The following is a 12,084-nucleotide window of genomic DNA, read 5'->3' as shown; positions in this document are numbered from 1 at the left end:
AGAAGGGGCCCAGGTGAGGATATTCCCTCAAGGGCCCAGTCCTCTGTTCTCAACGCTACCTCGCTAATGCGGGAAATGGCGAATAGTATGAAAGAAAAAGAAAGAATATATATATATATATATATATATATATATATATATATATATATATATATATATATATATATATATATATATATTCATTTATTTATTTATATATTTATTTATTTTGCTTTGTCGCTGTCTCCCGCGTTTGTGAGGTAGCGCAAGGAAACAGACGAAAGAAATGGCCCCAACGCACCCCCATACACATGTATATACATATACGTCCACTCACGCAAATATACATACCTATACATCTCAACATATATATATATATATATATATATATATATATATATATATATATATATATATATATATATATATATATATATATATATACACACACACACACACACACAGACATATACATATATACACATCTACATAATTCATACTGTGTGCCCTAATTCATTCCCGTCGCCACCCCCCACACATGAAATGACAAACCCCTCCACCCGCATGTGCGTGAGGTAGCACTAGGAAAAGACAACAAAGGCCACATTCGTTCACACTCAGTCTCTAGCTGCCATGTATAATGCACCGAAACCACAGTTCCCTTTACACATCTAGGCTGCACAAAACTTTCCATGGTTTACCCCAGACACTTCACATACCCTGGTTCAATGCATAGAGAGCACGTCGACCCCGGTATACCACATTATTCCAATTCACTCTATTCCTTGCACACCTTTCACCCTCCTGCATGTTCAGACCCCGATCGCTCAAAATCTTTTTCACTCCATCTTTCCACCTCCAATTTGGTCTCCTACTTCTCGTTCCCTCCGCCTCTGACACATATATCCTCTTTGTCAGTCTTTCCTCACTCATTCTCTCCATGTGACCATACCATTTCAGAACACCCTCTTCTGCTCTCTCAACCACACTCTTTTTATTACTACACCTCTCTTTTGCCCTTTCATTACTTAATCGATCAAACCACCTCACACCACATATTGTCCTCAAACATCTCATTTCCAACACATCGACCCTCCTCCGCACAACTCTATCTATAGCCCATGCCTCGCAACCATATAATATTGCTGGAACCACTATTCCTTCAAATATACCCATTTTTGCTTTCCGAGATAATGTTCTCTCCTTCCGCACATTTTTCTACGCTTCCAGAACTTTCACTCCCTCCCCCACCCTCTGACTCACTTCCGCTTCCATGGTTCCATCCGCTGCCAAATCCACTCCCTTATATCTAAAACACTTCAGTTCCTCCAGTTATTCTCCATTCAAACTTACCTCCCAACTGACTTGTCCCTTAATCCTACTGTACCTAATAACCTTGCTCTTATTCACATTTACTCTCAGCTTTCTTCTTTTACACACTTTACCAAACTTAGTCACCAGCTTCTGCAGTTTCTCACCCGGATCAGCCACCAGCGCTGTATCATCAGCGAACAACTGACTCACTTCCCAAGCTCTCTCATCCACAACAGACTGCATACTTGCCCCTCTCTCTAAAACTCTTGCATTCATCTCCCTAACAACCCCATCCATAAACAAATTAAACAACTATGGAAACATCATGCACCCCTGCCGCAAACCGACATTCACTGAGAACCAATCACTTTCTTCTCTTCCTACTCGTACATATGCCTTTCATCCTCGATAAAAACTTTTCACTGCTTCTAACAACTTTTCTCCCACACCATATATTCTTAATACCTTCCACAGAGCATCTTTATCAACTCTATCATATGCCTTCTCCAAATCCATAAATGCTACATACAAATCCATTTGCTTTTCTAAGTATTTCTCACATACATTCTTCAGAGCAAATACCTGATCCACATATCTTCTACCACTTCTGAAACCACACTGCTCTTCCTCAATCTGATGGTCTGTACATGCCTTCGCCCTCTCAGACAATACCCTCCCATTTGATTTCCCAAGAATGCTCAACAAACTTATACCTCTGTAATTTGAGCACTCGCCTTTATCCCCTTTGCCTTTGTACAATGGAACCATGCATGCATTCCGCCAATCCTCAGGCACCTCACCATGGGTCATACATACATTGAATATCCTTAGCAACCAGTCAACAACACAGTCACCCCCTTTTCTAATAAATTCCAATGCATAACCATCAAAACCCGCTGCCTTGCCGGCTTTCATCTTCCGCAAAGCTTTAACTACCTCTTCTCTATTTACCAAATCATTCTCCCTAATCTTCTCACTTCGCACACCACCTCGACCAAAACACCCTATCTCTGCCAGTCTATTATCAAACATTCAACAACCATTCAAAATACTCACTCCATCTTCTCACATCACCACTTCTTGTTATCACCTCCCCATTAGCCCCCTTCACCGATGTTCCCATTTGTTCTCTTGTCTTACGCAGTTTATTTACCTCCTTCTAAAACATCTTTTTATTCTCCCTAAAATTTAATGATACTCTCTCACTACAACTCTCATTTGCCCTCTTTTTCACCTCTTGCACCTTTCTCTTGACCTCCTGCCTCTTTCTTTTATACATCTCCTAGTCATTTGCATTATTTCCCTGCAAAACTCGTCCAAATGCCTCTCTCTTTTCTTTCACTAATAATCTTACTTCTTCATCCCACCACTCACTACCCTTTCTAATCTACCCACCTCCCACGCTTCTCATGCCACAAGCATCTTTTGCGCAAGCCATCACTGCTTCCCTAAATACATCCCAGTCGTCCCCCATTCCCCTTACGTCCTTTGTTCTCACCTTTTTCCATTCTCTACTCAGTCTCTCCTGGTGCTTCTTCACACAAGTCTCCTTCCCAAGCTCACTTACTCTCACCACTCTCTTCACCCCAACATTCTCTCTTCTTTTCTAAAAACCTCTACAAATCTTCACCGCCTCCACAAGATAATGATCAGACATCCCTCCAGTTGCGCCTCTCAGCACATTAACATCCAAAAGTCTCTCTTTCATGCGCCTATCAATTAACATGTAATCCAGTAACGCTCTCTGGCCATCTCTCCTACTTACATAACTATACCTATGTATATCTCTCTTTTCAAATCAGGTATTCCCAGTCACCAGTCCTTTTTCAGCGCACAAATCTACAAGCTCTTCACCATTTCCATTTATAACACTGAACACCCCCTGTACACCAATTATTCCCTCAACTGCCACATAACTATATATATATATATATATATATATATATATATATATATATATATATTGTACGTGATCGCTGTTTCCTGTGTCAGCGAGGCAGCGCCAAGAAACAGAGAAAAACGACTCATCCACTCATTTACACACATACACACACACACAACACACACACACCTATCTAAACTATCGAGTAAGTAATGTAAGTAATGTAAGGGTAAGAGAGATGTGTGGAAATAAAAAGAGCGTGGTTGAGAGAGCAGAAGAGGGTGTTTTGAAATGGTTTGGGCACATGGAGAAAATGAGTGAGGAAAGATTGACCAAGAGGATATATGTCAGAGGTGAAGGGAACGAGGAGAAGTGGGAGACCAAATTGGAGGTGGAAAGATGGAGTGTAAAAGATTTTGAGTGATCGGGGCCTGAACATGCAGGAGGGTGAAAGGCGGGCAAGGAATAGAGTGAATTGGATTGATGTGGTATACCGGGGTCGACGTGCTGTCAGTGGATTGAATCAGGGCATGTGAAGCGTCTGGGGTAAACCATGGAAAGTTGTGTGGGGCCTGGATGTGGAAAGGGAGCTGTGGTTTCGGGCATTATTGCATGACAGCTAGAGACTGAGTGTGAACGAATGGGGCCTTTGTTGTCTTTTCCTAGCACTACCTCGCACACATGAGGGGGGAGGGAGATGGTATTCCATGTGTGGCGAGGTGGCGATGGGAATGAATAAAGGCAGACTATGAATTGTGTGCATGGGTATATATGTATGTGTCTGTGTGTGTATATATATGTGTACATTGAGGTGTATAGGTATGTATATTTGCGTGTGTGGACGTGTATGTATATACATGTGTATGGGGGTGGGTTGGGCCATTTCTTTCGTCTGTTTTCTTGCGCTACCTCGCACACGCGGGAGACAGCGACAAAGCAAAATAGATAAATAAATAAATAAATATATATATATATATATATATATATATATATATATATATATATATATATATATATATATGTGTGTGTGTGTGTGTGTGTGTGTATTATATATTATACTTGATCGTCGTTTCCTGTGTCAGCGAGGTAGCGCCAAGAAACAGACAAAAACGACCCATCCACTCATTTACACACACACACACACACACACACACACACACACACACACACACACACATCTGTCTATCTATCTATATATATAAACATATATATATATATATATATATATATATATATATATATATATATATATATATATATATATGTTTTGGAAAGAGGGGCAAGTATGAAGTCTGTTGGGGATGAGAGAGCTTGGGAAGTGAGTCAGTTGTTCGCTGATGATACAGCGCTGTTGGCTGATTCATGTGAGAAACTGCAGAAGCTGGTGACTGAGTTTGGAAAAGTGTGTGGAAGAAGAAAGTTAAGAGTAAATGTGAATAAGAGCAAGGTTATTAGGTACAGTAGGGTTGAGGGTCAAGTCAATTGGGAGGTGAGTTTGAATGGAGAAAAACTGGAGGAAGTGAAGTGTTTTAGATATCTGGGAGTGGATCTGGCAGCGGATGGAACCATGGAAGCGGAAGTGGATCATAGGGTGGGGGAGGGGGGCGAAAATCCTGGGGGCCTTGAAAAATGTGTGGAAGTCGAGAACATTATCTCGGAAAGCAAAAATGGGTATGTTTGAAGGAATAGTGGTTCCAACAATGTTGTATGGTTGCGAGGCGTGGGCTATGGATAGAGTTGTGCGCAGGAGGATGGATGTGCTGGAAATGAGATGTTTGAGGACAATGTGTGGGGTGAGGTGGTTTGATCGAGTGAGTAACGTAGGGGTAAGAGAGATGTGTGGAAATAAAAAGAGCGTGGTTGAGAGAGCAGAAGAGGGTGTTTTGAAGTGGTTTGGGCACATGGAGAGGATGAGTGAGGAAAGATTGACCAAGAGGATATATGTGTCGGAGGTGGAGGGAACGAGGAGAAGAGGGAGACCAAATTGGAGGTGGAAAGATGGAGTGAAAAAGATTTTGTGAGGTGGAAAGATGGAGTGAAAAAGATTTTGAGTGATCGGGGCCTGAACATGCAGGAGGGTGAAAGGCGGGCAAGGAATAGAGTGAATTGGATTGATGTGGTATACCGGGGTTGACGTGCTGTCAGTGGATTGAAGCAAGGCATGTGAAGCGTCTGGGGTAAACCATGGAAAGCTGTGTAGGTATGTATATTTGCGTGTGTGGACGTATGTATATACATGTGTATGGGGGGGGGTTGGGCCATTTCTTTCGTCTGTTTCCTTGCGCTACCTCGCAAACGCGGGAGACAGCGACAAAGTATAATAAATATAAATATATATATATATATATATATATATATATATATATATATATATATATATATATATATATATATATATTTTTTTTTTTTTCTTTTTTTTTTTTTGCTTTGTCGCTGTCTCCCGCGTTTGCGAGGTAGCGCAAGGAAACAGACGAAAGAAATGGCCCAACCCACCCCCATACACATGCCTTGATTTAATCCACTGACAGCACGTCAACCCCGGTATACCACCATCGCTCCAATTCACTCTATTCTTTGCCCTCCTTTCACCCTCCTGTATGTTCAGGCCCCGATCACACAAAATCTTTTTCACTCCATCTTTCCACCTCCAATTTGGTCTCCCTCTTCTCCTCGTTCCCTCCACCTCCGACACATATATCCTCTTGGTCAATCTTTCCTCACTCATTCTCTCCATGTGACCAAACCATTTCAAAACACCCTCTTCTGCTCTCTCAACCACGCTCTTTTTATTTCCACACATCTCTCTTACCCTTACGTTACTTACTCGATCAAACCACCTCACACCACACATTGTCCTCAAACATCTCATTTCCAGCACATCCATCCTCCTGCGCACAACTCTATCCATAGTCCACGCCTCGCAACCATACAACATTGTTGGAACCACTATTCCTTCAAACATACCCATTTTTGCTTTCCGAGATAATGTTCTCGACTTCCACACATTCTTCAAGGCTCCCAGAATTTTCGCCCCCTCCCCCACCCTATGATCCACTTCCGCTTCCATGGTTCCATCCGCTGCCAGATCCACTCCCAGATATCTAAAACACTTCATTTCCTTTTTTTTAACTATTCGCCATTTCCCGCGTTAGCAAGGTAGCTTAAGGACAGAGGACTGGACCTTTGAGGGAAATCCTCACCTGGCCCCCTTCTCTGTTCCTTCTTTTGGAAAATTAAAAAAAACGAGAGGGGAGGATTTCCAGCCCCCTGCTCCCTCCCCTTTAAGTCGCCTTATACGACACGCAGGGAATACGTGGGAAGTATTCTTTCTCCCCTATCCCCAGGGATAATATATATATATATATATATATATATATATATATATATATATATATATATATATATATATATATATGGGAGCGGGTGGCTGGAAATCCTCCCCTCTCGTTTTTTTTTCAATTTTCCAAAAGAAGGAACAGAGAAGGGGGGCCAGGTGAGGATATTCCCTCAAAGGCCCAGTCCTCTGTTCTTAACGCTACCTCGCTAATGCGGGAAATGGCGAATAGTATGAAAGAAAGATATATATATATATATATATATATATATATATATATATATATATATATATATATATATATATATATATATATATATATATATATATACACCAAATGGCGTCGTAGCTTCGTCTGTTCGATGTATATCAACTGACTTATATTTCTCTCTTGTGTCTTCCCTGATGATGTGATTATTACACGAAAGTGCACTTGGGAACTTATCGCGTTTCATTCGTGGACTTATAGGAATATCTTGATCACGCGCAAAATTGTGATCCTTTCCAATATATATATATATATATATATATATATATATATATATATATATATATATATATATATCCCTGGGGATAGGGGAGAAAGAATACTTCCCACGTACTCCCTGCGTGTCGTAGAAGGCGACTAAAAGGGGAGGGAGCGGGGGGCTGGAAATCCTCCCCTCTCGTTTTTTTTTTTTTAATTTTCCAAAACAAGGAACAGAGAATTGGGTCAGGTAAAGGCCCAGTCCTCTGTTCTTAACGCTACCTCGCTGATGCGGGAAATGGCGAATAGTTTGAAAAAAAAAAAAAAAAATATATATATATATATATATATATATATATATATATATATATATATATATATATATATATATTTTTTTTTTTTTTTTTTTTCATACTATTCGCCATCTCCCGCGCTAGCGAGGTAGCGTTAAGAACAGAGGACTGGGCCTCTGAGGGAAATCCTCCCTTGGCTCCCTTCTCTGTTCCTTCTTTTGGAATATATATATATGAAATGGCTATTTTGTGTGTGGCATGGTGTCGACGAGAATGGATGAAGGCAGCAAGTATGAATATGTACATGTGTATATATGTATATGTCTGTGTATGTTTATGTATGTATACGTTGAAATGTATAGGTATGTATATGTGCATGTGTAGGCGTTTATGTGTATAGATATGTATATGGGTGGGTTAGGCCATTCTTTTGTCTGTTTCCCTGCGCTACCTCGCTAACGAGGGAGATAGCTGAGGTATATATATATATATATATATATATATATATATATATATATATATATATATATATATATATATATATATATATATTCTTTTTTCATACTGTTCGCCATTTCCCACGTCAGCGAGGTAGCGTCAAGAACAGAGGAAGGAGCCTTTGAGGGAAATCCTCACTTGGCCCACTTCTCTGTTCCTTCTTTTGGAAAATTCAAAACGGGAGGATTTCCAGCCCTCCGCTCCCTCCCCATTACAATCGCCTTCTGGGATACGCCGGGATTAATATGTGCGAAGTATTCTTTCTCCCCAATCCCTTGGGATAGGTATGTGTGTGTGTGTGTGTGTGTGTGTGAGAGAGAGAGAGAGAGAGAGAGAGAGAGAGAGAGAGGTGGAGCTGAGTTGCCTTCCTTACACATGTATTTGTTGCTTGTCGTTGTCGGGACTGGCACCGTTCCTGTCATAATATCATATCATGCCGTCAAGACAAGGTACTGTTTACAAGTTTCCCCGTGACTTAGCTATCTACTTGAAATTGACATTCATTAATGTTCATGAATTTTAGTGTAGGCCTATATCAAGTGGATAGTTTTGTCGTAAGAAAAAATTTTAAACCGTTTCTTGTTTCGACCATATTATAAAAATGTAATGCCAGGTGGTGATGTGGTGATCCCTTCCTCCTCACACCACGTATTGTCTTTGAATATTTCATTTCCAACACATTCACCATATCCTTTGCAATTTTGTCCATGGCCCACAACTCGCGTCTATACATCAACTCCAGGACAACTACACTGTCAAAGATAATCAGTTTTGTTCTTGAAGACAGTGACCTGTCTTTTCACACATTCCTCAGTGCGTCCAAAACCTTTGCCCCCTCACTCACACTTAACTCAGATCAGCTCCCATAGTTCCATTCTCTGTCATAGCCACTCCCAGGTATCTAGAACACTCCACTTCTTCGAGATTCTCTCTATTCAAACTCACACTCCTAATAACCTGTCTTTCTTCACTGCTAAATTTAATATCTTTTCTTTCATTCCCATTTACTCTTTATACTCTTTTTGAACAGACTTTCCCAATCTCATACACCACCTGCAATTTTTCACTCGAATGTCCCACCAGCGGCGTTTTACCAGCAAACAACTGCTTCACCTCCCTGGAACCCACCTGCCCCCAAATCAGATTGCATATTTGCTTTTCTCTTTTGAAAAGCCTTGCATTCAGCTCCTTCGCCACCGCAGCCATAAAAAAATTAAACAGCCACGGTGGCACAACACACCTTCGTCTTGAACCACTCACCCTGCCCTCTACCTACTCGCTGACACAACCTTATTCTATGGATAGAAGAAGTTCCCCACTGCTTCTAATGGCTTTCCTCTAAACACCATATAATCATAAATTGTAGCAACTTCCACCGAGCATCTCTAGTGGCCCTGTAATATCCTTTCTTCAAATCCATAAACGCCACAGATAATGCATTTCTCACACTCTACAAAGCAGAAATCAGATGCAAACATTCTCTACCCTTCCTTAAAACCACATTGTTCATACCCAGTCTGATGCTCTGTCCATGTCGCCGCTAAGATCTTTGCGTAGAAGAATGTGTGAAAAATACTTAGAGAAATACAATGATTTGTATATGGCATTTATGAACCTAGAGAAAGTATGTCGAGGTTGATGTTGATGCTTCGTGGGAGGTATTAAGAATATATAGTGTGTGAGGGAAGCTAGTAGAATCAATGAGAAGTTTGTATCAAGAAAGTGGGGCGTGTGTGCGAGAAGGTAGGGAAGAGTTTGAATGGTCCCAGGTGAAAGTGGGACTGCGGCAGGGGAGTAACGTTACCATGGCTCTTTATATTGATTATGGATGTGATGATGAGGGAGGTAAATGTGAGGGTTTTGGAGACAAGGGCAGGTATACAGTTTGTAGGGGGTGAGGGATCTAGAGAGTCAGTTGTTTGCTGATGACACAGTGTTGGTTTCTGATTCGAGTGAAGAACTGCAGAAGCTGGAAACTGAGTTTTGAGTGTGTGAAAGAGGAAATAGAGTAAATGTAAATAAAAGTAGGCAGTGATGTCTTGTTCTTTGTTAAAGCTCATTTAAATCTCGTGGTAAAATGTATAGCCGTTGAGAAAGTCGACTTCATTTTTATGGAAATTAAAGGTAAACTTAAGAAAATAACAGTAGGACTTGAAACTTCGTAAGGAAATAACAGTAGGACTAGAAACTTCGTAAGGAAATAACAGTAGGACTTGAAACTTCGTAAGGAAATAACAGTAGGACTTGAAACTTTTCAAGGAAATAACAGTAGGACTTGAAACTTCGTACGGAAATAACAGTAGGACTTGAAACTTCGTAAGAAAATAACAGTAGGACTTGAAACTTCGTAAGGAAATAACAGTAGGACTTGAAACTTCGTAAGGAAATAACAGTAGGACTAGTTTATAGACTCCTCGCATAGACAGCAACAAAGGCAGACGAAAGATTCTATGATCAGTCAGTAGAAATCTATAATTGACAAGACTCTATTCCAGTTTCCAGTCTGATACATCAACATACCGGTATCTAAATGGGAAGAATCCATTTCCAGTACCTCCGAGCGTAGACTCGACCTAAATTTGCGTGATAGTGTTCTTATCCAATTAGTCGAGAAACCCATTCACGACGAGCCTAGATTTAGTTGTAACTACAGAGGAGGATCTCGTTAATAAAGCTGGAGAAACTTTTGGTACAAGTGATCACCAAATTACTTTTGAGGTTGCTTACATCACATGTAATGTTGGTCAAAATGACTCGCGAAAAATACCTCATTTTAAACATGGAACTTTTAATGATTTTAATGGTATACCTTCTTAAGAAGGATATATTTGTTTGGTGTAATTAATCATGTTTACTGCATGATTGTTCTCCGTACAGCCTTATTTTATTTCATTCTATTACTGAGTTTTACGCTCATTCACCTGGATCTATATTAACATCTTCAGTTTAGGGTCTCCTCATAAGGTAATACATGCAACGGTCATCTGGGATATGCAAAGTAAACAGAATTTCAGTCAAATCTATGATTTCTTGCTGAGTGCAAGAAGACATGGAGGATGTAAGGTACATCTCGTGTTGAACGCTTCAGTAGCATAATATACTCTTCAGATATGACCCCCCCCCCCCCCTCTCTCTCTCTCTCTCTCTCTCTCTCTCTCTCTCTCTCTCTCGTGGGGGGGGGGGGCTGGGAACCGAGTGTTTTTTCTTTTCTTAATATTTTTCCCGAAGGCACAGGAAAAGAATATATTCAAAAAATATATCATTGTCTGCATATCGGTTTGGTAGTGTTGAGAAACAAGACGGGGGCTGGAGTTGGTTGGTTATTTCGGCTTTACGTCTGTCGCCTGTGAAATTCATCAGAGGATGTCATCATCAAGTTATAAATACCAGTCGAAAAAAAGAACATCCAAAGTGTTCAAGATAAGTACAAGATTACACTCACTGACTGCATATTGTACACATGGTTCTTGGTGGAGTCGGGAAGGCGAAATGCTTGCAGCGTATATCTGTGAATGTATCGGTGGTTAATTTTCCATATAAGCACTAAAAATATTAACTCTGTTACTACGGTAAATGTTAATTCTTTTTATCGCAACTGGACAGGAAATGATGGTCCTTAAAACTGTTAAAACTCCCCAGTGACGTGTGCTAGGCAGAGAGAGCTACACTGTACCATGTACGGTACATATCAATTATCTCCGTCATGCCGTTTGTCGCTCTCTACGCACTAGCCTCGCTCACACCACGGTTCTCTGCTTGCAACCAAACATAATTTCTTCATGCTCTTCTTTAACTACAATGTGTAAAGTATGCTGCCTTTAAATCATCTGTATATATTTCTTCGTATATCGCACTAATCTTTTTACAATCTCTTCCACTATTATAGCCTGGAAAAAAGATCCAATGGTACATTTTTCAATTCCATTGTACATTGTTCATCAATCACCCTTTGAATCAGACTGATGATGGTTAAGGAACACTGCATGAGCCATTAAAGGAGTCATGGTATCATGTGAACCTCTGATAATGTGGAGGAGATGTATGGAACACTTTTGGCTTTAAAAGCAGCGTGTTGGGAGCCATGACGGCTCTGTGTACTTATTTTTTGGTGATTTTGTGGTCGACGATTGGGAAATGGAGCATCCCAACGCAAACCATCAGTAACGTGGAGGGTTAGCGATCTTTTTTTTTGGGGGGGGGGGGGTCGGGGGAGGGTGTTGCAGGTTGTTGGAGCGGTGTTAACTGAGAGAGGCACACGGGAACATGTTTAACGACACCATTGTTTTATTGGTTAAGGTAAAATAACCCAGGGGCAGGG

Source organism: Panulirus ornatus, chromosome 9 (genome assembly GCF_036320965.1).
Source record: "Panulirus ornatus isolate Po-2019 chromosome 9, ASM3632096v1, whole genome shotgun sequence".
NCBI lineage: Eukaryota > Metazoa > Arthropoda > Malacostraca > Decapoda > Palinuridae > Panulirus > Panulirus ornatus.
This window is presented reverse-complemented; position numbering follows the sequence as displayed.